Source organism: Vulpes lagopus, chromosome X (genome assembly GCF_018345385.1).
Source record: "Vulpes lagopus strain Blue_001 chromosome X, ASM1834538v1, whole genome shotgun sequence".
In the NCBI taxonomy this organism is placed as follows: Eukaryota; Metazoa; Chordata; class Mammalia; order Carnivora; family Canidae; genus Vulpes; species Vulpes lagopus.
Window position 1 is genome coordinate 41,911,092 of NC_054848.1, and position 26,865 is coordinate 41,937,956.

Consider the following 26,865-nt stretch of genomic DNA (forward strand, 5'->3'; position numbering starts at 1 on the left):
CAGAAAGATACAGAACACAATCGGCAAAGGGATGTAGTACCCAGGGCAAAGTCCCGGGGAAACCAGGTACAAGCTTCTAAGGATTCTCTCCCAGTGGAGTCACAAGACATGCTTAATCCCCCCCATCATGGCTCCTGACAGCCCAGAGTAGCTCATTATCAGAGGTTGAATGCCTAGGGTTTTCTTTTTTTTCTTTTTTTTTTTTAAATTTATTTATGATAGTCACAGAGAGAGAGAGGCAGAGACACAGGCGGAGGGAGAAGCAGGCTCCATGCACCGGGAGCCTGATGTGGGATTCGATCCCGGGTCTCCAGGATCGCGCCCTGGGCCAAAGGCAGGCGCCAAACCGCTGCGCCACCCAGGGATCCCTTTTTTTTTTTTTTTTTTGAATGCCTAGGGTTTTCACTAGGGGCTGGTCACATTGCCCCCCCCCCACCTGGTGCATACTCAGCTTCCAGACTGTCCAGGAAGGAGAGCAGATGTTCAGCATAAACCAGAGTGCTTGTGTGAACTGCTGAGGCGCAGTGAGACACTCCTGATTTAGAGGATGGTGAGAACCCTCATGAAATCTTAAGTGTCCAGATGCCAGCCAAGGACCATCCTTGAAGCAGGCCTTTCCAAGGAGAGAAGTTCAGGCCTGCTGGGTTAACTCTTTCTGCACACGATGCAATACCGAAAAAGTGCTCGGTTTCAACCAAGGTCAGTGGATGGGCAAGATCGCTTGGAGGAACCTCGTTTTTCTGTAGCACCTTCATTTCTTCACATTCTTCAGTTGTTTATTGAATCTGGATTCAAGAGGGCTAATTGTGGATGTCATATGTCATTTGGGGGTTTCTTTCTCAGGAAATTTTGAGGTGGCAGAGTTGACATTCTGCTTTGCTTTATTTTTTTGAAGTAACTCTGTCCCCAATGTCGGGCGTGAACTCAGGACTCCCAGATCAAGAGTCACATGTGACTGAGCCAGCCAGGCACTCCAACATTCTGCTTTAAATTCATTTTCATGATATCTTTTCTTGACTTATAACTACGAGGAAATAAGTAATGAGCAAACAATGAAAAGATAATCCTATTGGTCAGATTTGGGCCTCTGTTAACTTGTCCATCATCACTGTGCCTCCAGTTTGACATCTACTGGAACTCTTACCATTCTGCCGTCAGTGCCGCACTAGCCTTGCCTCAAATCCAGGCCTCCACTAACTATTCTGTTAGTGGGGTTTAACTTTGAACCCCTGTGTTTGCTCCGAGAGCCTCTCCAGTCTGAGCTTGAAGCAGAGCCTTTGTTAGTTATTACCTCATCAGTGTACCACCGGTTCAGTATCAAACCAGGGTTCCTGTATAATGTTCCACCAGCTGTTGTCTCCTGATCTGACCTTGAATTTGGGATTCTGTTAATTTGTGATCAGTGCCGCTTTGCTTCAGCAAGAATTCCAACCAACCTTTGAGGACCCTTGGTCCTGACCTTGAGTCTGGGCCTCTGTTAGTTATTGTACCATGAATCCCTGTGTGGCCCAAACTTCCACCTAGGCCTCGGCTAACTATTCTACCATCACTGTCTCTGATCTGACCTCAAGTCTGGGCATCTCTTAACGTTTCCTCCACCAGTGCCTCACTGGTGTGACCCATACCTGGCTACTTTTAACTTTACCACCATTGGCATCCACCTGGTCTACCCTCAGACCTGGGCTTCTGTTAATGTTTGCACCATCAAGACCCTGGTTTTCCTTTGAACTCGAGTCTTTTTAACTCTTCCACCATCAGGGCTGTAGCAGTTTAAACTCCAGCCTGAGACTCTATTTATAATTCCACCATCAATAAGTCTTTGCCCTTGAATCCAAGCTTCAGGTAACTCATTACCAATGCACCTTGGGCCTGAAACCTGAGTGTCTGCAAACTTTTCCACACTCAGTGCTCCTCTGGCTTGACCCCAAGAAACTATTCCATTCTCTACTGCTATGATCTCACTTCAAACTGTAGCCTCTATTTACTATTTTTCTATAATTGCTTCATCAAGGCACCATCAATTGCACCATCAAGGCATCTCCGATCTGACTTCAAATCCAGACTCTTAGCTTTTACTCCATCAAGACCTCCATCTTTTTTAAAGATTTTATTTCTTTTTTTTTTTTAAGATTTTATTTATTTATTCACGACAGACACACAGAGAGAGGCAGATACATAGAGGGAGAAGCAGGCTAAGATTTTATTTCTTTTTTTTAAAATTTTTTTTTTAATTTTTTTTTTATTATTATTTATTTATTGATAGTCATACGGAGAGAGAGAGAGAGGCAGAGACACAGGCAGAGGGAGAAGCAGGCTCCATGCACGGGGAGCCCGACGTGGGATTCGATCCCGGGTCTCCAGGATCGCGCCCTGGGCCAAAGGCAGGCGCCAAACCGCTGCGCCACCCAGGGATCCCAGATTTTATTTCTTTAAAGTAATCTTTATGGGGCACCTGGGTGGCTCAGTGGTTGAGTGTCTACCTTCAGCTCAGGGTGTGATCCTGAAATTCCCAAGTCCGGCATTGGGCTCCCCACAGGGAGCCTGCTTCTCCCTCTGCCTGTGTCTCTGCCTCTTTCTGTGTGTCTCTCATGAATAAATAAAATCTTTTAAAATAAAGTAATCTTTACATCCATCATGGGGCTCAAACTTAACAACCCTGAGGTCAAGAGTTGCTTGCTCTACTGACTGAGCCAGACAGGTGCCCCAAGACCACCTTTGATCTAAATTCTCACATGGAAAATAAAATAAAATAAATTCTCACATGGGTGTGATCTGACCTTGAACTTAGGACACTGGTAAGACTTGTAGCACACAGACCTCAGAACCTGTGTGCCTGTGAACTATTCCATTATCATTCCTCTTCTAATCTCATTTTGAACCTGAGCTGCTGCAAACTATTCCACTATCAGTACCCCTCCAATCCTATTTGGAATTGAAATTCTGCTGACTATTCTTTGGTCCAACTGAGTCTGGGCCTCTGATTAATATCCACTGTTGCTGGCTTTTTGCTCTGACTGGTCCTTTTTTAAAAAAATTTATTTATTCATAAGAGACACACAAAGAGGCAGAGACATAGGCAGAGGGAGGAGAAACAGGTTCCATGCAGGGAGCCCAATGTGAGACTTGATGCCAGGACTCCAGGATCATGCCCTGAGCTGAAGGCAGACACTTAACTGCTGAGCCATCCAGGCGTCTCATGACTGGGCCTTTTTGAACTCTAGAACCATCAAGGCATCTCCGATCTGACTTCAAATCCAGACTCTTAGCTTTTACTCCATCAAGACCTCCATCTTTTTTAAAGATTTTATTTCTTTTTTTTTTAAGATTTTATTTATTTATTCACGACAGACACACAGAGAGAGGCAGATACACAGAGGGAGAAGCAGGCTAAGATTTTATTTCTTTAAAGTAATCTTTATGGGGCACCTGGGTGGCTCAGTGGTTGAGTGTCTACCTTCAGCTCAGGGTGTGATCCTGAAATTCCCAAGTCCGGCATTGGGCTCCCCACAGGGAGCCTGCTTCTCCCTCTGCCTGTGTCTCTGCCTCTTTCTGTGTGTCTCTCATGAATAAATAAAATCTTTTAAAATAAAGTAATCTTTACATCCATCATGGGGCTCAAACTTAACAACCCTGAGGTCAAGAGTTGCTTGCTCTACTGACTGAGCCAGACAGGTGCCCCAAGACCACCTTTGATCTAAATTCTCACATGGAAAATAAAATAAAATAAATTCTCACATGGGTGTCTCTTAACTAATCCAACATGACAGGCTTCTCAATCAACCAAAACCCAGAGGTTTTTTTTTTTTTTTTTTAAAGATTTTATTTATTCATGAGAGACACAGAGAAGCCAGAAACATAGGCAGAGGGGAAAAACAGGCTCCCTGCTGGGAGCCTGATGTGGGACTCAATCCCAGAATTCGAGGATTACGCCCTGAGCTGAAGGCAGACATTCAACCACTGAGTCACCCAGGCATCCCAAAACCCAGAGCTTTTATAAGCTATTCCATTACTGGTGCCTATCTGCCCTGACCTCAAATACAGACCTCCATAAACTGTTCCATTATCATCAGCCCTCAAAATTGAGGCCCTGATCTGGTTTTGAACTATTCCAAGGTCCCCACCTCTCTGGTGTGACCTTCTCTATTAATGATTCCACCATCAATCCCCATTTGGTCTGCCTTAATAACAAGAGTCTTTTTCAAGTATCCTACCATCACTGCTCCTCTTGCATGACCTTGAACCCAAGCTTTCCTTTCCTATTCTAACCGAAAGACCCTTCCGGTCTCAAATCAAACCCAGACCTCTGTTAATTCTTCATCCAAGAATGCCACACTGGCTGCACCTGTGCTTCCTTTTAACTATTCAACTTTTAATCCTCTCTGATCTGACTTTGAGCCCAGGGCATTTTAACTCTTAAACCACAGTGCTCCACTGGTCTGCCCTCAGACTGGTCTGCTATTAACCACTATGACATCAATATCTTTCTAGTCTGTTCTCAAGCCAGGAGCTCTTTTATTGTCATCCAGCCTTCAGTGTCATCCTGTTCCCTAATCAAAGCTCTCCACTATCCTTGCTCTCTTGTCTGATTCTCAAACAGGACTTGTTTACTTTTCCATTTTCAGAGATAGACTGGTCTAAAATTATCCAACACAGCCATTTAAGTCATCCAAAATCCCTCCATTGCAGTCCTGTCCTCAAACCCAGTCCTCTGTTAAATTTACCACCCTCAACTCCCCCTGGTTTGACCTCAAACCTGATCCTCTGATAACTACTGTGTTGCCAATGCCATTGAACTTGTACAGATACCTCTCCCAACATCATTGCCCTTAGGATCTGAACTCAAACCCTAGGCTCTGCTGAATATTTTAGAATCTATTCCCCTTTTGACTAAACTCAAACCCAGATATTTATTCAATTGTTCCCATCCCTGATTTTCTGGTCTAAAACAGGGCCTCTGCTAAGTATTACACCACCAACGCCCCTCTAGTTTTGAGTTCAAGCATTTGCTAAGCATTCTAACATTAATATCTCTGAACCTCAATATTTAAACTGTTCTATTTGAATTGTTAATTACTTGTTAACTAATTAAAAATCCTGGCCCCTCCTACCTTGACCTCAAACCTCTCTATTCCACCATCAGTACTTTTCTGGTCTATTATTGAACCCTGCATACTAACTCTTCTACCATCAATGCTCCTCTTATCTGACTTTAAACCACAGTCCCTGTCAACTCTTCCACTGTCAATTCCCCCCTGGTGGTGTTGCCTTTCACTGATAAGACTACCACTGTTAATGCTTCCTTGGCATTAGTTAAATGAGGTCTTTTGTTAATAACTTTACCATCAATACACTGTTGTTTTGGAGGGTTGCCACTGACATGTGTTAACTAGTCCATCATCCATCCCCTATCTTCTGACCTTAAGCCTGGACTGTGGTTAAATTAAGTCTTTCAAAATCTGTGCCCCTTTGGCGAGATTTCAAACCTGGGCTTATAGTCAGTACTCTGGCAATAGTGGCCTCCTGGTCTCTCATCTATAGGAGACAAACAGCTACTAAACCTATAAGGACTTCAAAGTGGTCGCTACCAGTGAAATACAGACTGCAGACAGATATAATGGGGTGAGGGATTACAATGTAGACAAAACTGTTGAAAGAAATAAACGAGGACTCTAGTGTGGTCCTGGACTGGGACATGGACACTCAAAATCTATACCTGATTCCATGTGACCCACGAGTGTCTAGATTCCAGTCTTTGTGACCCCAGGAGGTCCATACCCCAGTATGTATGTACCCAGAAGTATCCACATTCTAGTTTTTGTTACGTGAAGAGTGTTGAGACCCCAGTCTGTGCAAGCCCAGAATCGTTCATAGTACGGTCTATATGACACTGTGTGTGTATACCCAGTCTGTCTGACCCCAATGTTTCCAGATCGTACTCTGTGTGACTCGTGAGAGTCTATATCCCAGTCTGCATTACCCTAAGTGTGCTGACACCCCAGTCTGTGTGACTTGGAATGTCCAGACTCCTGTCTGTGTGACCGCAGCAGTGTTCACACCCCATTCACAAAGAGGAGAAATGAACAGATATTCTTTCATTCCTGCTGCTAACTAGATATATGTAGATTCAAGTAAGTTTTTTAAAAACTTACAGGTACTCATAAATTGAATGAAAAATAGGAGCTAGCACTTCCAAATCACTTGAAAAAATTATTCTGTAACAAAAGTACACCTCTAAGAAAATACCAAGGAAGCATTAAAAAATACTGAAAACAGAGAATACACCTGGCTAGCTTGGTCAGTGACACATATGACTCTTGATCTCAGGGTCACGTTTTGAAAATTTAAATTTTTTTTAAATTCAAAAGCCAGGGCAGCCCGGGTGGCTCAGCGGTTTAGCGCTGCCTTCGGCCCAGGGTGTGATCCTGGGGACCCGGGATCGAGTCCCACGTCAGGCTCCATGCATGGAGCCTGCTTCTCCCTCTGCCTGTGTCTCTGCCTCTCTCTCTGTGTGTCTCTCATGAATAAATTAAAAAAAAATTAAAAAAAAAACAAAAGCCAAATAATATCTAAATCAAAATGATTCAGAAAGATTTTTTTCTATGATAAATACAAATGTGGGGATGCCTGGGTGGCTCAGCAGTTGAGCGCCTGCCTTCGGCCCAGGGCATGATTCTGGAGTCCCGGGACCGAGTCACACATTGGGCTTCCTGCATGGAGCCAGCTTCTTCTGCCTGTGTCTCTGCCTCTCTCTCTCTCTCTCTCTCTCTGTCTCTCATGAATAAATAAATAAGACCTTTTAAAAAAAAGAAAAAAATATAAATACAAATGTGTGAGGAAAGAGCAGTTGCAATATAAATTAAAGATCAAATTAAGGGAAAAAAGCAGTAAACACTCAAAAAGGACCCTTTTTATAAATCAAGGGCATGCTCAACATTGAAAGTATAATAGTCATGAACTTCTATAGTCCACATAACAGAGACCAAGCTTTTAGCTAAAGGAACAGAAGACAGCCAATGGAATCCTTGCCAACTTACTCATATGGCTGGAGCAAGTGGAACAGTATTCACACCAGCCATTAAAATATGAACAGTATTCACACCAGCATTAAAATATCCAGTAAATTAGGTTTAGTGGATAATGAAGGAAAATAGAGGAAGTGGACACATGGTCTACCCATTTTCCTGCCCCTGGACCTGAGGATGGATGCTCTTATGGCCTTGGATGTTCTCTCTTGCAGCAAATATGAGTGGCCACAGGTACCGTGTTGAACACTCCTATTAGATTTTGACAACCCTAGGTCCATCTTCAGGTGCTTGGTCAATGGGAGAAGTCACTGATGATCAGATTCCACCTTCAGCCTCATCTGAATAAAAAAAGATGTGTGCCACCCAATTACTGAACCACGAGACACCCTCAAGGTATTAGAAGAAAAATTATTCTGCGAAGTCTCTTAAAGGAACTCCATTCCGATTGACATGTAGAGATAAATATGCACTTGTACGAATCAATATTCCCCAAATTCCAAGAAAATGAAGACATGGAACTTTTTTTAAAGATTTTACTTATTTATTCATGAGAGACACAGAGAGAGGGAGAAGCAGGCTCCATGCAGGGAGCCTGACGCGGGACTCAATCCCGGGACCCCGGGGTCATGCCCTGAGTGGAAGGCAGATGCTCAACCGCTGAGCCACTCAGGGACCCCAAGGACATGGAACTTTTAATACTTTAAGCATGCTAGATTTGAAAAAGATTCTTTTAGGAACTCAGAGAATCCAAGGTCATGTAATTAAGGTAAATCTCTGGCAAATGAGACTAGTTTAATAGTTTGGTTTAATAAAAAAAAATCATGTTTTCTCTAATTATTGATGTCTGGTATAAGTATCCATTTTATTCTACTTGGGTTTGTTTTTTCCCAAATGTGTGCAGGTTTGGTGATCAAATGAGCTACTACTACTAAAAAATAATGTTTGAGGTTATGAAAAACTGAAGACTTGACTGGGTCTGGGGCGAGAAGTTCACATCTGAGAAGTGCCACTCATGTGGCTGGCAACAGTGCTCATGGCTGCTGGCTGGGGTCCCTCATTTCTCCTCCATGTACCTTCCCATCCTCCAGAGCTCTCTTTCATGCGGCCTTTCCAACAGGATAGCCTGGACTTCTTTACATATTGGCTGGGCTCAAATTGAAGGAGGGAATGAGAGAGAGAGAAAGCAAGCCAACAAGTGAGAGAGTGTTTAGTGGATAATGAAGTTGCGGTCTTTTTATAAACTAGCCTCAGAGATGATATCCCATCATTTCTGCCATTTTCTGTTTGTTAGAGGCCGGTCGATAAATTCAGGCCACACTTCAGAGGAGGGGATCACACAAAGGCAAGAACGCCAGGAGGCAGGGATCATTGGGCACCATCTTAGAAGGTGCCTTCCAGGGGCAGCCCCAGTGACTCAGTGGTTTGGTGCCTGCCTTCAGCCCAGGGTGTGATCCTGGAGACCCGGGATCGAGTCCCACATTGGGCTCCCTGCATGGAGCCTGCTTCTCCCTCTGCCTGCATCTCTTTCTCTCTCTCTCTGTCTCTCATGAAGAAATAAATAAAATCTTTAAAAAAAAAAAAAAAAGAAGAAGGTGCCTGCCACATTGCCCCTAAGGTATGTGGGACCCCAGACAAATATATTTTGCAGGATCAGTCTATAGAAACAATTTGAATAAGAAATGTATTAGAAAGTCATGGATCCATATGAGTAATTGTGATTTATTGATGAAGATTTAGAACAAAGTGTAGAGAAGAGACACTGCTGTATTTGCTTACTGTGCAATCAAGGCACCTGAAGAATCCTTAGTGTCTAGGCCCTGTCTCTTCCTGTTCAGGTGTAGGAACCAATTCCTTATGTTCTTTATTGTAAAATGTGCCTAAAAAGGAAAAACAACCAGGTTTTAACTTCTATGTAGAGAAGAACCTCTCTCTGGCTTCCAGAGATGACCCCTACAGAAGCTGTCTCTATGCTTGGTTGATAAGGACCACAAAAGCGAGTGTTCAGCAGTGTATGCAGGAAAATGTAAACAATATCTCATTTTCTGGTCATGTTAAATTTACTGTTTGGAATTTTATGGCAAAAATATAAAAACACACATCTTCCAACCATATATTCCCGTGAACTCTTTGTTTATTTTTATTTTTTCTTAAAGATTTTATTTATTCACGAGAGACACAGAGAGAGAGGCAGAGACACAGGCAGAGGGAGAAACAGGCTCCCTGCAGGAAGCCTGATGCGGGACTCCATCCCAGGTCTCCAGGATCATGTCCTGGGCTGAAGGCGGCGCTAAACCGCTGAGCCACCCAGGCTGCCCTCCCTTGAACTCTTTAAACAGTAATCACTGCATTCCTAGGATGCGATCTACTGCAACCTTAATTGCACCCCTGCCTTCCACATTCCACTACCAGTGGGGATGATAGGTAGGGAGCCCAAGGCAGTGAGAAGAGAAGTCCCATTTGTACAAAGAATGTCCTTTCCTCATCTGGTATGGCTTGAGACTGACCTGGGGGAGCATGATGTCACCACATTGATGAGCAAAGACACCCCATTGGAGTTGTGGAGACATAGTCTCAAAGGCCTCAAAGGAGGTAGACATAGCCAAGAGGACTACCCAATGCAGAGCCCATGGAAGGAATGACTTCTCTGAGTGCCAGTGGCAGGGGACAGACAGGGTCCTACCACCACTTCCACCACTTTTGGGTGCTCTAGACTGGAGGCGGCCCCACAGTTGGAATGATGACATGTAGGGATTGATACACACGCCTATGTATGCAACTCAAGCCTAAGAGTTGGCAGTGGATTGCTCAAACCTAGAGCTTTGAATGTGGCCCATAAACAATATGACCAAGAGTCACACAAAATCACGTCATCACCATTCTGATGGCCCAGTCTCATGAGATCCTGTGAAGGAAATGTCACACCAGTCAGCAGGAGCAATCTCTTGCCAGGTCACCCCCCTGGAGCTAGCCATGGAGCACTGGGGTCAACACCATAGGTATAAGAACCAGAGTTCATCAGGGCATCTGACCCCATACGTAAGGTAGAGGGTGAGAAGGCATCTCCAAAAAAGGAGAAATGGGCATCAGGTCCCACAGGGGTCCCAGTCCAGACCTGGGGCCTCTCACCTGAATTGGCACTTCTGGCTCCAGCCAGTCCCAGCCACTAGAGGGGATTTTAGACCCCTTAGAGGAAGGCATTCCAAAGCGTGGGCCCTCTGGGGCTCAGGGACCAGAGCAGCGATCCTACTTGCACTGCCTGGGACTTACATGTACAATATATATTACATATAAGATATAAATTCCATATCATCTTTCATTAGGAAATTATTAAAGTTGTCTTGTAATATATTAGAGTGGTGGTTTTAGAATCCGTGTGTGAATTCTTTAATATTCCTCCACCCAGGGATGCCTGGGTGGCTCAGTGGTTGAGCATCTGCCTTCGGCTCAGGTCGTAATCCTGGGATCTGGGGGTTGAGTCCCACATGGGGCTCCCCATAGGGAGCCTGCTTCTCCCTCTGCCTGCATCTCTGCGTCTGTCTGTGTGTCTCTGATGAATAAATAAATAAAATCTTTTTAAAAATAACTTTAAAAATATTCCTCCACCCAAGAGACTGTACTTAATTCCTCTTCCCTTGAGAGTGGAACTACCCTTAGTGTCTCACTTTTAATGAACAGAACTTGGTGCAGTGACAGTGTATAACTTCCAACAGTAGCCCATAGAAGGCATCCACTAAAGCTTCCTTTTTGCTTGTTCTACTGTTCCTACATGCCCTATCACACTCACTCTCTCTAACTCTCTCTCTCCCTCCCTCTTGTTACCTGCTATAGGGGAAGCCAGACACCTTATTATGAGGACAGATTAAGAAGCCCTATGGAGGGGCCCATGTGGTAAGGAACTGAGCCTTCCTGCCAACAGTCATGTGACTAAGCTTGAAAGCAGATCCTTCTGGGCAAATGAGCCGATAGGTGAGGCCACAGCCCCAATCACCATTCTGGCTGACACCTCATGAGAGAGCTGGAGCCAGAACCACCCAGTGAAGGCACTCCTGGACACCTGGTCCTTTGAAAATGTGCACGATAATAAGTTTTTGTGGTTTTAAGCCACTGAGTTTTGGGGGATGATTTGTTACACAGCAAAAGATAGTTATTACAAATGCTATTGGTTACACATGTTCAATAAAACTTTGTAATTTCCGGTGTCCAGTTCAAAGGTAGGATGAAGCAGAGAAAATGGGGGAAATATATTTGCCTTTCTGAAGAGGAAAGAAAGATCTTCATGTTTAAGTTTGTCAACTGCAAAAAAAAAAAAAGTTTGTCAACTGCTACCATTTATATAGATGTCGTGCTAATAATAGTTGTGTATCATTCTTAAAGCCCCCCCCCCAAAGAATTGTTGAGTAATTCTCATTCACTATGAGTTATTGGATATATTTTAAAACATGAAACTGCATTCAAAGACTATACTTAAATTATATTTAAAGCTTGCAAAGAGTTTACTCTTGTTTTCCTTCCAGCTAATCTAGATAAGTGTTTGTTTATATTTTTGTACAGAGGTTGCTTTTTTTTAAAAGATTGTATTTATTTATCCATGGGAGACACAGAGAGATGCAGAGAGAGAGGCAGAGACACAGGCAGAGGGAGAAGTAGGCTCCATGCAGGGAGCCCGATGCGAAACAGGATCACGCCCTGGGCTAAAGGTGGTGCTAAACCACTGAGCCACTGGGGCTGCCCGAGGTTGCTTTCCATAGACACACTTAATGATGTAGCAGAGTTATTACGCAGCTTGGTGGATAAGGCAGAGCTATGAGATGTCAGGAGCTGGGATCCCTGAGTCAAGGATTGGAGGAGAGCCACTTCCCCATTAAGAATCCTCATTTTAGGGGGGCACTTGGGTGACTCAGTGGTTGAGTGTCCTCCTTTGGCTCAGGTTGTGATGCTGGGGTCCTGGGATCTAGTCCCCCATCAGGCTCCCTACGGGGAGCCTGCTTCTCCCTCTGCCTGTGTCTCTGCCTCTCTTGTGTGTCTCTTATGAATAGATAAATAAATAAAATCTTTTCAAAAATAAAAATAAAATTATTTTTTAAGGGCCGCCTGGGTGGCACAGTGGTTGAGCGTCTGCCTTTGGCCCAGGGTCTGATCCTGGAGACCTGGGATCGAGTCTCACATTGGGCTCCCTGCATGGAGCCTGCTTCTCCCTCTGCCTCTCTCTCTCTGTCTTTCATGAATGAATAAATAAAATCTTGAGAGAGAGAGAGAGAGACATGGAGACATACATGGAAAGAGTGTCACATGATGATGGAGGCAGAAATCAGAGCACTGCTAGGAAGCACCAAAGATTACTGGGAGTTACCAGAAGCTGGAAGAGGCAAGAAAGAATCCCCTCTTAGAGCATTCAGAGAGAGCTTCGCCCTTCCAACACCTTGATTTCAGACTTCTAACTTTCAGAACCATTAAATAATACATTTCTGTCTTTTGAAGAAAAAAAAGACTCAGCAGACATTTACTGGGAGCCTCCTCTGTGCCAGGCACTGGAAATAAGATGGTAAACTAGGGTAAGGACACTGCCCCTGAGGAGCTGACAGCAATACAGGCAGCAAAGCAATAAAGGGAGGGGTTTTGAGAATGATGGTGTGGTACTATGTAGAAGATGCTTTGTGTCCAGGGACCCCAAGACCACCCCCAGGTCCGATGATTCACTCTGAGCGACTCCATGTATTTGTACTTATGGCTACAGCAAAAAGACACAAAGCACAATCAGCAAAGAAAGGGCTCATGGGGCCTGGTCTAGAGGGAGCCAGGAACAGCTTCTAAGATCCCTTTCCCATTGGAGTCACACGAGACATGCTTAATCCTTCCAGCAATGGGGGCGCCTGGGGGACTCAGTCGGTTAAGCATCTGCCTTCAGCTCACATCATGATCCCAGGGTCCTGGGACCGAGCCCCATGTCAGGCTCCCTCCCTGCTGCTCCCCCTGCTCATACTCTCTCTGTGTCAAATAAATAAAATCTTAAAAAAAAATTCTTCCAGCAATGAATTGTGACAACAGATCTGATATATTGCTTGAAGGGAAACTCACCTGAGCCTAATAGTCCAAGATTTTTATCAGGAGCCAGTTAGGTAGGCACCCTCGGCTAGCATGTACAAAAATCCCAGGTCCCAAGAAGGAAAGCAGGTATTCAGCATAAACCACAGTGTTTGTATAGTTTAGGCATGGGGAGCCACTCATCATTTCGACAATGGTGGGAACCCTCCTGAAATCTGAGTTCCCAGATGCCACCTGTGTTAGCTCACACTGCAATACAGGGACTGGAAATAACTTAAGCAACAGAATATTTTTTAAGATTTTATTTGTTTATTTGAGAGAGAGAGAGAGAGAGAGAGAGAGAGAGAGAACGAGCAGAGGTGAGGGGCAGAGAGAGAGGGAAAAGCAGATTCCCCAAAGAGTAGGGAGCTCCATGAGGGACTCAATCCCAGGGCCCAGGGATCACTACCTGACGCGAAGGCGAACACTTAACTGAGCCACCCAGGTGCCCCAACAGAAATTTATTTCATCACAGTTCTGGAGGCTAGAAGTCCAAGACCAAGGTGTCATCAAAGTTGGTTTCTGGGGCAGACTCTCTTCTTGGCTTATAAACAACCATCTTCTTGCTATGTTCTCATGTGACCTTTCTTCTGTGTGTGTATGGAAGAGAGAGATCTCTGGGAGAGATCTTTTTAAAAGTATTTTTAACACGGGGATCCCTGGGTGGCGCAGCGGTTTGGCGCCTGCCTTTGGCCCAGGGCACGATCCTGGAGACCCTGGATCGAATCCCACGTCGGGCTCCCGGTGCGTGGAGCCTGCTTCTCCCTCTGCCTATGTCTCTGCCTCTCTCTCTCTCTCTCTCTGTGACTATCATAAATAAATAAAAATTAAAAAAAAAAGTATTTTTAACAAAAAATAAAAGTTTTTTTTAAAAAGATTTTATTTATTCATGAGAGACACACAGAGAGAGGCAGAGACACAGCAAGAGGGAGAAGCAGGCTCTCTGCAGGGAGCCTGATACAGGACTCGATCCCAGGACTCTGGGATCATGACCTGAGCCAAAGGCAGACGCTCAACCACTGAGCCACTCAAGTGCCCTAAGATTTTTTTTTAATTTATTATTTATTCATGAGACACACACAAACACACACACACACACACACACACACACACACAGGCAGAGACACAGACAGAGTGAGAAGCTGGATCCCAGCAGGGAGCCCGAAGTGGGACTTGATCCTGGATCCTAGGATCACACCCTGAGCCAAAGGCAGATGCTCAACCACTGAGCCACTCAGGTGTCCCAACCCCAAGATTTTTTTAAAAGATTTGTTATTTATTTATATGAGAGAGAGAGAGAGAGAGAGAGAGAGAGAGAATGAGCAGGGGAGGAGCAGAGAGAGAGAGGGAAGCAGACACCTCACTGAGCAAGAATCCTGATGTGGGGCTTGATCCCAGGACCCAGACATTAAGATCTGAGCCAAAGGCAGATGCTTAACTGACTGAGCCATCCACGCACCCAATAAAGATGTCTTTTAAAGTAATCCCATGTGGGGCCCAAACTCACAACCCCAAGATCAAGAGTCTCATGCTCCACCAACTGAGCCAGCTAGGCATCCTGGTGCTTGTAATCTACATTATAATAGCTCTTTCCCTGTATGTTGGGAACCTTTCTGCCACCTTGGCCACATGTGGCCTGGATGTGTGAGCAGAAGGCAGCCCTACATGGACACAACCTAACAACTCACCCCAATAGGGACGTGCGTATTGAGGTGGCAGTGATCAAAACCTCCCTTGGAGAAGTGACAGGAGAGGAAGGCATGGTAGACAGCAGTTGATGATGTGAACTTTGGAGTAAGACAGTGAAGTTCAAGCTGGATTGGACTTCTGGCTCTTTTGACATGACCCATGCTGCTATTTAACAAGTATTTGAAGAAAGATTTATATATGCTTTAAGATTTTATTTATTTAGTTTGATAGAGAGAGCACAAGCAGGGGGAGTGGCAGGCAGAGGGAGAAGCAGACTCCTGGCTCCGCAGGGACCCAGATGCCATGTGGGGCTTGATCTTGGGACTCTGAGATTATGACCTGAGCCAAAGGCAGATGCTTAACCGACTGAGCCACCCAGGTGCCCCAGAAAGCTTTATTTTAAAAAATATGTTACGTTAAAAAAATAGATGTGTATATGTTATGTTATTTTATTTTTAAAGATTTTATTTATTTATTTATTCATGGGAGACAGAGAGAGGCAGAGACACAGACAGAGGGAGAAGCAGGCTCCCCCCAGGGAGCCCAATGTAGGACTCCATCCCGGGACCTGAGCCAAAGGCAGACGCTCAACCGCAGAGCCACCCAGGCATCCCTAATATTTTATTTTTAAGTAACCCCTACACCCAATATTTGAAGAATGCTTTATTTTTTTTAAGATTTTTATTTATTTATTCATGATAGACATAGAGAGAGAGAGAGAGAGAGAGAGAGAGAGAGAGGCAGAGACACAGGAGGAGGAAGAAGCGGGCTCCATGCCGGAAGCCCGACGCGGGACTCGATCCCGGGACTCCGGGATCGCGCCCTGGGCCAAAAGCAGGCGCTAAACCGCTGAGCCACCCACCCGGGGATCCCCCTGAAGAATGCTTTAAATGAATGTTTATCCTTTGTGAAGTTAATTTGTAAAGTCTCAGTTTCATCATCTGTAAAACTTATGATGATAATATTCTCACAAAACTGTTCAGTACGTTCAAGGATTAAAAGCACTTCTGATTGCTGACTCAGAGTAAGTTTTGAAAAAAACACTAGTATTAAATATAGTCAGGGGACAAAGGACCATGAACTATGGGTCAGATGAATGCTGGTGATTTCCCAATGATGCTGAGCTGTTCTGGAGTGCACTAAGCCATTGGTTTGGAGGTGATGGAATTACAAATGACTGGGTGGTGATGAGACAGTAAGAATGTTCCCGACCTTACCATATGTTCTCATGAATCCTTGTAAAAAATCTCCAGCACTAACCACATGTTTAGATTTGTAGTAGTTGGATTCTTGGAAGCCCAAAGAAAAGGAGCGCATAGGGGCACCTGGGTGGCTCAGTGGGACTTGATCCCAGGTCTCCAGGATCACACCCTGGGCTGAAGGCCAGTCCCATCGAGAATGGGACTCGATTCTTTTTTAGTAGCTTGGGAAAAGCTTTAAAAAATATCTCTCTTGGGGCCGCTGGGTGGCTCAGTCAGTTAAGGGTCTGCTTTTGGCTTTGGTCATGATCTCAGGGTCCTGGGATGGAGCCCCAGCTCAGGCTCCCTGTTCAATGGTGAGCTTGCTTCTCCTTCTCCTCCTGCTGCTCCCCCTGCTCGTGCTCTCTGTCAAATAAATAAATAAAATATATAAATATAAATATAAATATAAATATAAATATAAATATAAATATAAATATAAATATAAATATATATGGATCCCTGGGTGGTTCAGCGGTTTACCGCCTCTCTTTGGCCCAGGAGATGATCCTGGAGACCCTGGATCAAGTCCCACATCGGGCTCCCTGCATGGAGCCTGCTTCTCCCTCTGCCTGTGTCTCTGCCTCTCTCTCTGTGTGTCTCTCATGAATAAATAAATAAAATCTTAAAAAATATATATATACATATGTATGTATACATATGTATATATATATTAACTCTTGCACCAATGTATCAATAAATCAAAATTTGCAAGAAATTTAGAATAATAAAAATTTAAATGTCTCTGAAATGAGAAAATTACATATCAAAATGTACAGGGTATAGCTAAATGTGATCTCAGAGCAAAATTCGCAGATTAAGATATACTATATCAGATATTGTTGAGAAGTTCCTAAAACACTAAATATACCAAACTCCAAGTCAATTGACAAGTGATAAGCTGGGAGAAACCCTTGCAGTACAGGAAAGATGACAAAGGGTGTGATATTGTGATTTATAAGGGATTTGGTCATTCATTTCTTTTTTTTTAATATTTTATTTATTTATTTATGAGAAACAGAGAGAGAGAGGCAGAAGCAGAGACACAGTCAGAGTGGGGAAGTAGGCTCCTTGCAGGGAGCCTGATGTGGGACTCCATCCCGGGACTCCAGGATCACGCCCTGGGCCAAAGGTGGGCGCTAAACCGCTGAGCCACACAGGCGTCCCTTGGTCATTCATTTCTCACATGCATTTGGTCTTTGTCCATGGTCCCTGGCTCACAGCTCCCCGGAGCCTTGGAATTTCCTAAGGGGAGGAAGTGATCAAGATGTCTTTTGTTACGTTAATGGGGGACTTTAGAAAACACCTTAGGATGGGGGGTGGTTGCCAGGGGAACTAAACCTGTATTTTGAGGGTTGGAAATTTCAGCCTCTTTCCCCTCTCCCCACAGCTTCCGGGGTGGGGAGGGGCTGGAGATTTCCTGCCCCAACATCAGATATCAGATATTTAATCCATCCTACCTATGTGATGAAACCTCCATAAAAACTTAAAAGAACGGGGTTTAGAGAGCTTCCGGGTTGGTGAACATGTAGGAATTTGGGGAGAGTGGCATGCTCAGAGAAGGTTTAGGAAGCTCTGAGCCTTTCCTTCATACCTCGCCCTATATATGTCTTCCATCTAGCTATTCCCAAATTATATGCTTCTGTAATAAACCAGTGATCTAGTGAGTAAAATGTTTCTGAGTTCTGTGAGCCACTCTAGCAAATTAAGGGAACCCAAGGAGGAAGTGGTGGGAACGTCCAATTTGTAGCCAGTTGGTCAGAAGCACAGGTGATTCTGGACTTCTGACTGGTATTGAAGTTGGGGGTGGGGTGTGGTCTCCTGGCACTGAGGCCTGAACCTGTGGAATCTGATGCTATCTCTGGGTAGTGTCAAAATTGAGTTGAAATTGTGGGACGGGGCATCTGGGTGGCTCAGTGGTTGAGTGTCTGCCTTTGGCTCTGGTCGTGGTCCTAGGGTCCTTGGATGGAGTCCCGCATTGGGCTCCCTGCATGGAGCCTGCTTCTCCCTCTGCCTATGTCTCTGCCTCTCTCTGTGTGTCTCTCATGAATAAATAGAATCTTAAAAAAAAGAGAGAGAAATTGTGGGACACTCAGCTGGTGTCCGGAGAATTGCCTGTTGGGTGTGTGAAACACCCTTCTTCCTACAGTGGATTTGGGTCCAGCAGCACCCAAAAGAATGAACTGCCTTTGTTAATTTATAAATCAATAAGAGAAGACAAAACATGAATAAAAATGGACAAAAGATATGAATGGAAAGTTCACAAAAAATAAAAAGGAATAACCAAAAACATGTGAAAATATGCTCAATTTCATTTGTAAGTGAAGAAACGCCAACCAATGTGATATTCTTTTCATGTGTCAGATTGATAAAAATATATATGTTTCATAATATTCAGCAAGGACAAGGGTATGAGGAAATGTGACAAGCATAGTAGGCAGAAGTATAGACTTAAACAAGTGTTTTGGAGGAAGTTTGGCAATATTTATCAGTTTTCAATTTGTGTACATTATGATCCAAGAATTCCATTGCTAGAAAGTTACTTTTTATTTTTAATTTTTTTCTTTATTTGACAGAGAGAGAGAGGGAGAGAGAGAGAGAGAGAAAGCACAAACTGGGAGAAGGGGCGGAGGGAGAGGAAGAAGCAGACTCCCCGCTGAGCAGGGAGCTCCAGGCAGGCTTAATCCCAGGACCCTGGGATCAAGACCTGAGCAGAAGGCAGATACTTAAACCACTCAGGTGCCCCAGGAATTACTTTTTAAACTTACTTTTTAAAAAGTAGCTGTCTCTATATTTTTAATAGGGTTAACCAAAAATATGTAAATAGCTGTTTTTTAAAAGATTCAATAGAGTGCTCACTACGGCAGCACACATACTAAAATTGGAATGATACAGAAATCAGCATGGCCCCTGTGCAATGAAGACACACGAATCCATGAAGCATTCCATATGTATTGTTGAAAAGAAAACCACAGGCCCAAAATGGTGTCACTTATGTTAAGGCGCCACCAGTAAACCAAGACTTCATATCTAATCAACTGCAGTTTCAACCACCCCTCTCCAGAACTGTGTTTATTAGAACCCTAATAATTCTACATAACATACAAAATGCAGTACTGCACAAATCCTAGTCTGTCTCTGCTAGAAAAAAGAGAGCTAGACGTAGGCTGAGTTGCTATTTCCTTAACAGGAAGGAGGTGCCAGGGACTTGGGAAATGACTCATAAGGGGTGACATGACTCAGGATCCTATGAAACTGGGACATGTAAAACTTCATTAAGTCACATTTGGTGCAAGCAGTATGTATATTGATTATATAACTAAAGTATGCTCTAAGAGTGTGTTCAAAGCTAGCTCTGATGAAGGGCACTGTGCTTCTAAAAGGAATAATTCCAGGGGCGCCAGGCTGGCTCAGCAGTTGAGTGTCTGCCTTCAGTTCAGGGTGTGATCATGGAGTCCCAGGATCAGGCTCCCTGCATAGAGCCTGCTTCTCCCTCTGTCTGTGTCTCTGCCTCTCTCTCTCTCTCTCTCTCTCATGAATAAATAAATAAAATCTTTAAAAAGTTAAATAAATAAATGGCATGATTCCAGGGGGGCCTGGCTGGCTGTCAGTGGAACAGGTGACTCTTGATTTCGAGGTCATGAGTTCAAGCCCCAGATTGGGTGCAGAGATTACTTAAATAAATAACTTTAAAAAGAAAAAAAAAAGAAGAAAAAGAAACATTCTACAAGTCTAGAGAACAGCAAAAATGGACATTCTATACTCATCACACAACTTGGACCCTTCTGTACTCATGGCCAATCTTATGTCATCTATATCTCACCTACTATGGACCCCTCGGATTATTTGAAGCAAATTCCAGACATTTTTAAAATAAGGAATATATTTTTTAAAAGATTTTATTTGGGGACGCCTGGGTGGCTCAGCTTGAGCATCTGCCTATGGCTCAGGGCGTGATCCCGGGGTCCTGGGATGGAGTCCCACATTGGGCTCCTTGCAGGGAGCCTGCTTCTCCCTCTGCCCATGTCTCTGCCTCTCTCTGTGTGTCTCTCATGAATAAATAAATAAAATATTTAAAAAATAAAGATAAAGGCGCTAAACTGCTGAACCATCCAGGGATCCCCACCCCTCAGATTATTTTGAAACAAATTCCAGACATCATATTATTTCATCTAGAATGTCAGTGTTTTTGAAAGATAAGGACTCTTTAGAAAATCTAACCTCAATATCATTTTCTCATCTAAAAAATTAATAATAGGGGCACCTGGGTGGCACAGTCAGTTAAGTGTATGCCTTCAGCTCAGGTCAAGATCCCGGGGTCCTGGGATCCAGACCCACATCAGGCTCTCTACTCAGCGGGGAGCCTGCTTCCCCCTCTCCCTTTGCCTGGCTGCTCCCCTTGCTTGTGCTCTCTTTTTCTGTTAAATTAATAAATAAAATGTTAAAAAAGGAAACTTAAAAAAACAAGTAAAAAATTAATAATAATTTGGGGCGCGTGGGTGGCTTAGTCAGTTAAGGGTCTAACTTTGGCTCAGGTCATGATCTAATGGGTTCTGGGATCCATTCCCCCCCACTTTGACTCCCTGCTCAGCATGGAGTCTGCTTCTCCCTTTGTCCCTCTTCCTGCTTGTGCTCTCTCTCTCTCTCTCACTTCCTTGCTCTCTCAAATAAATAAAATCTTAAAAAATGATTTATAAATATCATCAAATACCCAGCTTTCACATTGCCCTAATTTTGTATATATATTAAGGAAGGCTTCATAAGGATGCTGTGTACCTCCATAATTAGGCATGTAACTGTTGGTTATTGTTTTTCTGTGATATTGTCAATCACTGATGAGCAGTGCCTGTATCATTTATTCACAAGGGGTGACAAAAGGGAATGTTCTGATTCCCCTGGCCAACTCTGGCATATATAAGAAAAACAGGATAGTTGCTGATTCTTGCCTGGTATTTACCAGTTTTCAATATCCAGAGTTGTTTCCCTGAGGATCCTCTCAAGATAAACAATGAGCTGTTTTTACTTAATGAGCCATTATTAATTCATAAACTTGTGGATTCCATTTTAACTTTTTAATTTTAATTCCAGTATAGTTAACCTACAGTGTTATATTAGTTTCAGGTGTACAATACAGTGATTTAATAATTCTATATATTTCTTTTAATCTCCTTCACCTATTTCACTCACCCCTCCACCCACGTCCCCTTTTGTAGCTATTTGTTTGTTCTCCATAGTTAATTAAGAGTCTAACTTGTGGGACGCCTGGGTGGCTCAGTGGTTGAGCGTCTGTCTTCCACTCAGGGTGTGATCCCAGTTTAGGGATTGAGTCCCACATCAGGATCCTTGTGAGGAGCCTGCTTCTCCCTCTGCCTGTGTCTCTGCCTCTCTATGTCTCTCATGAATAAATAAATCACTTTTAAAAGATTTCATTTATTCATGAGAGTCACGCAGAGAGAGAGAGAGAGAGAGAGGCAGAAACACAGGCAGAGAGAGAAGGAGCCCGTCGTGGGACTCGATCCCGGGTCTCCAGAATCACACCCTGGGCTGAAGGCGGTGCTAAACCGCTGAGCCACCTGGGCTGCCCAATCTTTTTTTTTTTTTTTTAAGTCTAACTTGTTAATTTTACTTTATATATTTTTCTTTGGAGTTTATTTTTAATCATCTCTACACCCAAACGTCAGGCTCGAACTTAACAACCATCGCAATCCTAATCCCCGTGGACGCTCCAATTGTCCATCTACAGTCAGTGAGATCCTTCTCAGAACCGACGAATTTTCTGCTCTAACAAAGCATTCCTTTCTTTCTGGTGTTGCTGGCTCATCCGGCTTGCCCACACGGCTTGAGGCTTTGTCAGTTTCCTCTTGGTGACACTGTTGCTCCACAAATGCCGGGAAGCCCGCCATCCCTCACCCCACCCCCATCTCCACGCGGCCTCTGCTCCCGCCCTTGGGTCTGAAAAAAAAAAAAAAAAAGCCAAGGATCCTGAAAACCTCGGGAGAGGAGGCTACCTGCTGCCTGATTTGCAGGCTGCTGCGGGGCTTGCCTTTCTTCTTTGATGCTGAAATCAATCGGAGGTCTAAATGGCAAACTCTCATCACACATCATTTCTAGGATTCCATTTCTGCTCGTCCTAGGCTCTGGAAGCCCGCCTTGGTAGGCTCCACCTAGGATCGCCCGCAAGGTAGTGGTGTTGCCAAGGAGGGCTGGAAGCTAAAGGCTTGGAGGAAAGAAAGCCTCCCTGGCCACCTCGCCCGGAGGTCGGGGCCTCACAAACCTTCCAGGCCCCGGGCGTCCGCCTCCAGGTGCGGATCCAGACACCCAGGCCCGGGGTCTTACAGTGCGTTGGGTGGAGAGCAGCGTCTGCGTCTCTGGGAGCTTAGTAGAAATGCAAATTCCCCGACCCCAACCCCCCAGATCCATTGAATGGGAAACTAGGGAGCCAGTAGATTCGGAGTCCGTGCACCAGGCCAGGTGTGCTCAGTGGGGAGTAGCTATCTGGGACAAGCCTTCGGAGGACCGCTCAGACGGTCCCGATCGCCTAGTCTGTGGGCACCGGGCGCTCCACGCGGAGGAGAAGGACAGTTTTGCCTGGTGGTTTTATCGCTGATGTTGGAACCCGAACCCTTTCTCATGCCTTTAAATAGCCTTCTATTGCCTCCCATTTCCTTTACTTTCATTTCAGAAAGAGTGTTTAATAGTATCGTTAGAAAAGCGCACGCCCGTAGAGCCTGGCTATCTCAGCCGGTGGAGCCTGGGATTTTCATCTCGCCCCCAGTTCGAGCCCCACCTTGGGGGGTAGAGATTGCTTTAAAAAAGGAAAGTTAGGGGAAAAAAAAAAAAAGGAAAGTTAGGAAAAAAAAAAAAGGAAAGTTAGGGCACCTGGGTGGCTCAGTGGTTGAGCGTCTGCCTTTGGTTCAGGGCGTGATCCCGGGGTCCCGGGATTGTCTTTTTTTTTTTTTTTTTAAGATTTTATTTACTTATTCATGAAAGACACAGAGAGAGGCAGAGACAGGAGAAGCAGGCTCCACGTGGGGAGCCCCATCCGGGACCGATCCCGGGATCACGCCCTGAGCCAAAGGCAGACGCTCAACCGCTGAGCCACCCAGGCGTCCCTGGGATTGAGTCTTGCATCAGGTTCCCAGCAGGGACCCTGCTTCTCCCTCTGCCTTTGTCTCTGCCTCTCTGTGTCTCTCATGAATAAATAAATAAAATCTTAAAAAGAAAAGAAAGTCCATGCTGCTCAAAAACTTTTCAGAAAAGAAAGGACTATATTGTAGAAATAAATGGCAAACATGAACCCAACATCCCAGGAATCCTAGGAATTTCTCGTTTCTTTACATGTTCGTGCAAACTTTAATGTTTATTTATTTCTACATTTCTATGTTTATATTTACATAAATATGCTTTTATAAAATTGGATTTGCGTCTCCATATTATTTTAAATTCATGTTTATCATTGAAGTGTTATATTTTTTCAGCTGTACAATAGAGTCATCAGTAATTCTATACATTACTCCGTGTTCATCAGGGTAAGTGTAATCACCATCTGTCACCAAACCACATTGTTACAGTAATATTGACTTTATTCCCTATGCTGTACTTTTCGTCTCTTATTTATTTTGTAACTGGAAGTTTGTACCTCTTAATCCCCCGTATCTATTTGCACATATCATTTTTTAAAAAGATTTTACTTATTCATGACAGACACAGAGAGAGAGAGGCAGAAACACAGGCAGAGGGAGAAGCAGGCTCCATGCAGGGAGCCGGACAGGGGACTTGATCCCAGGACCACGCCCTGAGCCAAAGGTAGACACTCAACCACTGAGCCACCCGGTATTCCTGTATGTATCATTTTGGATACTACTTTTTCACTTCTGTTTGTATTGTTACATAATACACAGTTTTCCACTAACAATAACTTGTGAAGAGATATTTTACAATTTTAAAATAAAAATGTATTAATCATAGTAAAAAAATGAGAAACAATGTATTTCATTAAAAAAATATTTTATTTATTTACTTAATGAGAGATACAGAGACAGAGGTAGAGACATGGGCAGAGGGAGATGCAGGACTCAATCCCAGGACCCTGGGATCATGACCTGAGCCAAAGGCAGACACTTAACCATTGAGCCACTCAGGTGCCCTGAAAGCAAGTATTTCAAATCTCAACTTTATAGAACTATATCCAGTATTGTTGGCTTGGTTTGCATAATTTCAGAATCTACTTATATGCAAGCATTCAATTACATCTGCTATATATGAGCAGGATTACAAAATACACAGGGTTCATCTGTACAATCTATATAATCATCACTCAGCTTGTAAGATATATTTAAGTATGTATGTAAGCATGCTAATAAACAATACACATTTTTTCTTTTATACAGTTAAGACCAAGTCACATACAGTGTTCATGCCCTGAATTCATCATTTACCCCCACATTATGACAATGTCCCTTATAGCTATTGTCAAAGTGCCTGCAATTTATTTTCTATAGATTAAAAAGTAGTGTTTATTCTAACTGGAAATTCAACACCTCCATTGGCGAAGTTTAGAAAAGTTAGAAATGATTTCATAAGCAAATTGTTTACTTTTATCCCCCATATAAAATTACACATTAAAAATTTTAGGCTAGGGGATCCCTGGGGGGCTCAGTGGTTTAGCACCTACCTTCCACCCAGGGTGTGATCCTGGGGTCCCAGGATGGAGTCCCTGCATGGACCCTGCTTTTCCCTCTGCCTGTGTCTCCACCTCTCTCTCTGTGTGTGTCTCTCATGAATAAATAAATAAAATCTTTAAAAAAAAAATTAGGCTCGGGGATCCCTGGGTGGCTCAGCAGTTTAGCGCCTGCCTTTGGCCCAGGGCGCGATACTGGAGTCCCGGGATCGAGTCCCATGTCGGGCTCCCTGCATGGAGCCTGCTTCTCTCTCTGCCTATGTCTCTGCCTCTCAATCTCTCTCTCTTAAAAAAATAAATTAATCTTAAAAAAAAAAAAAAAACGTTAGAACACCTTTTAAAAAAATAAATAAAAAATAATAAAAAAAACTAAAAAATTTAGGCTCAAGGGGCACCTGGCTGGCTCAGTCAGTGGAGAGATCCACTCCACTCTTGATCTCAGGGTTGTGAGTTTGAGCTCCCAGTTGTGTGTAGATATTACTTAAAAATAAAATCTCGAGGGGTGCTGGAGTGGCTCAGTAGCAGATCTCAGGGTTGTAAGATCCAGCTCAAGTCTGGCTCTGAGCTCAGGCTTGAGATTCTTTCCCCCTACCCCTCCTTCCTCACTTTCTCTCTAAAATAAACACATCCTTAAAATAAAATCTTTAAAAAATAAATACACAGGGACACCTGGCTGGCTCAGTCGGTGGAATATGCAACTCTTGATCTCAGGGTTGTGAGTTCAAGCCCCATATTGGGTGTGGAGACTACTTTAAAAAATAAAATAAAATAATAAATAAATAAAATTATAAGTTCCTTTCATTTTAGGCTTTTATATATGTATTTCACATAAAAGTGGAATTATTTTCTACTGTTTTATAGAATATTTCTCTATCATGTTATGATCATTACTTATAAGTTTGTATTCCCAAAATTATCCAAAAAATAAAGCCGATGGGATCCCTGGGTGGCTCAGTGGTTTAGAGCCTGCCTTTGACCCAGGACGTGATCCTGGGGTCCTCGGATCAAGTCCCACATCGGGCTCCCTGCATGGAGCCTGCTTCTCCCTCTGCCTGTGTCTCTGCCTCTCTCTCTCTCTCTCTCTGTGTCTCTCATGAATAAATAAATAAAATCTTTAAAAAAATAAAAATAAAAAAAATAGAGCCAAAACAAGCTAATCCTATTCTTCACACCTAATGACTTTTTAAGTTAATCAGCAGCATGATTTTAATTTAGTACAACCCCTAATTTTAATATATCCATATATAGCTATAAATATTTTTACAATAAAATATCCATCTATTTGTACATTTGTTTCACTTCCTGGATTGATTTAGGGGTTTTTATTCCCTTTTTCTCCCAATGGCTTGGAAGTTATATTTTCTATTCCTATTATTTTAATCTTTTTAAAAAAAGATTTTATTTATTTATTCATGAGACACAGAGAAAGAGAGGCAGAGACACAGGCAGAAGGAGAAACAGGCTCCCTGCAGGGAGCCCGATGCAAGACTGGATCCCAGGACACCAGGATAACAACCTGAGCCAAAGACAGATGCTCAACCACTGAGCCACCCAGGTGCCCCTATTGTTTGCTTTTATATTTTTATCTTTATTTTTAAAAGAGATTTTATTTATTTGAGAAAGAGAGTGAGCACGGGAATGGTGGGGAGGGACAGAGGGAGAAGCCGACTCTAAGCTGAGCAGGGAGCCTGACTCAGGGCTGGATCCCAGGACCCTGAGATCATCACCTGAACCCAAGGCAGACACCCAATTGACTGAGCCACCCAGGCACCCCATCTGCTTTTTTTGTTTTTTACTTTAAAAAAAAAAAAGATTTTATTTAATCATGAGAGTCACAGAGAGAGAGAGAGGGGCAGAGACACAGGCAGAGGGAGAAGCAGGCTCCATGCAGGGAGCCTGACATGGGACTCTATCCCAGGTCTCCAGGATCACGCCCTGGGCTGAAGGCAGGCACTCAACCACTGAGCCACCCAGGCGTCTCCTATCTCCTTTTTTAAAAAAGGTAATCTCTACACCTGCTTTTCTGCCCCAATCACCATCTTTCAGTAATTCGCCAAAATGATCAATACTAGGGGAAAGGGGAGAGGTACCGGCTACATGTTCTCTAGGCCTTTTTGAAAACATGGAATTGTTCCTTTGGCCACATACACGT

At 43.7% G+C, this 26,865-nt stretch overlaps 1 non-coding gene across 1 annotated transcript; it reads left to right on the forward strand.

Annotated features, from left to right (window-relative positions):
* Positions 1-18,884: 18,884 nt before the first annotated feature.
* On the forward strand, positions 18,885-18,988 carry LOC121483669. Its single transcript, XR_005985794.1, has one exon. It is a non-coding gene; the product is annotated as a U6 spliceosomal RNA (small nuclear RNA).
* Positions 18,989-26,865: the final 7,877 nt, after the last annotated feature.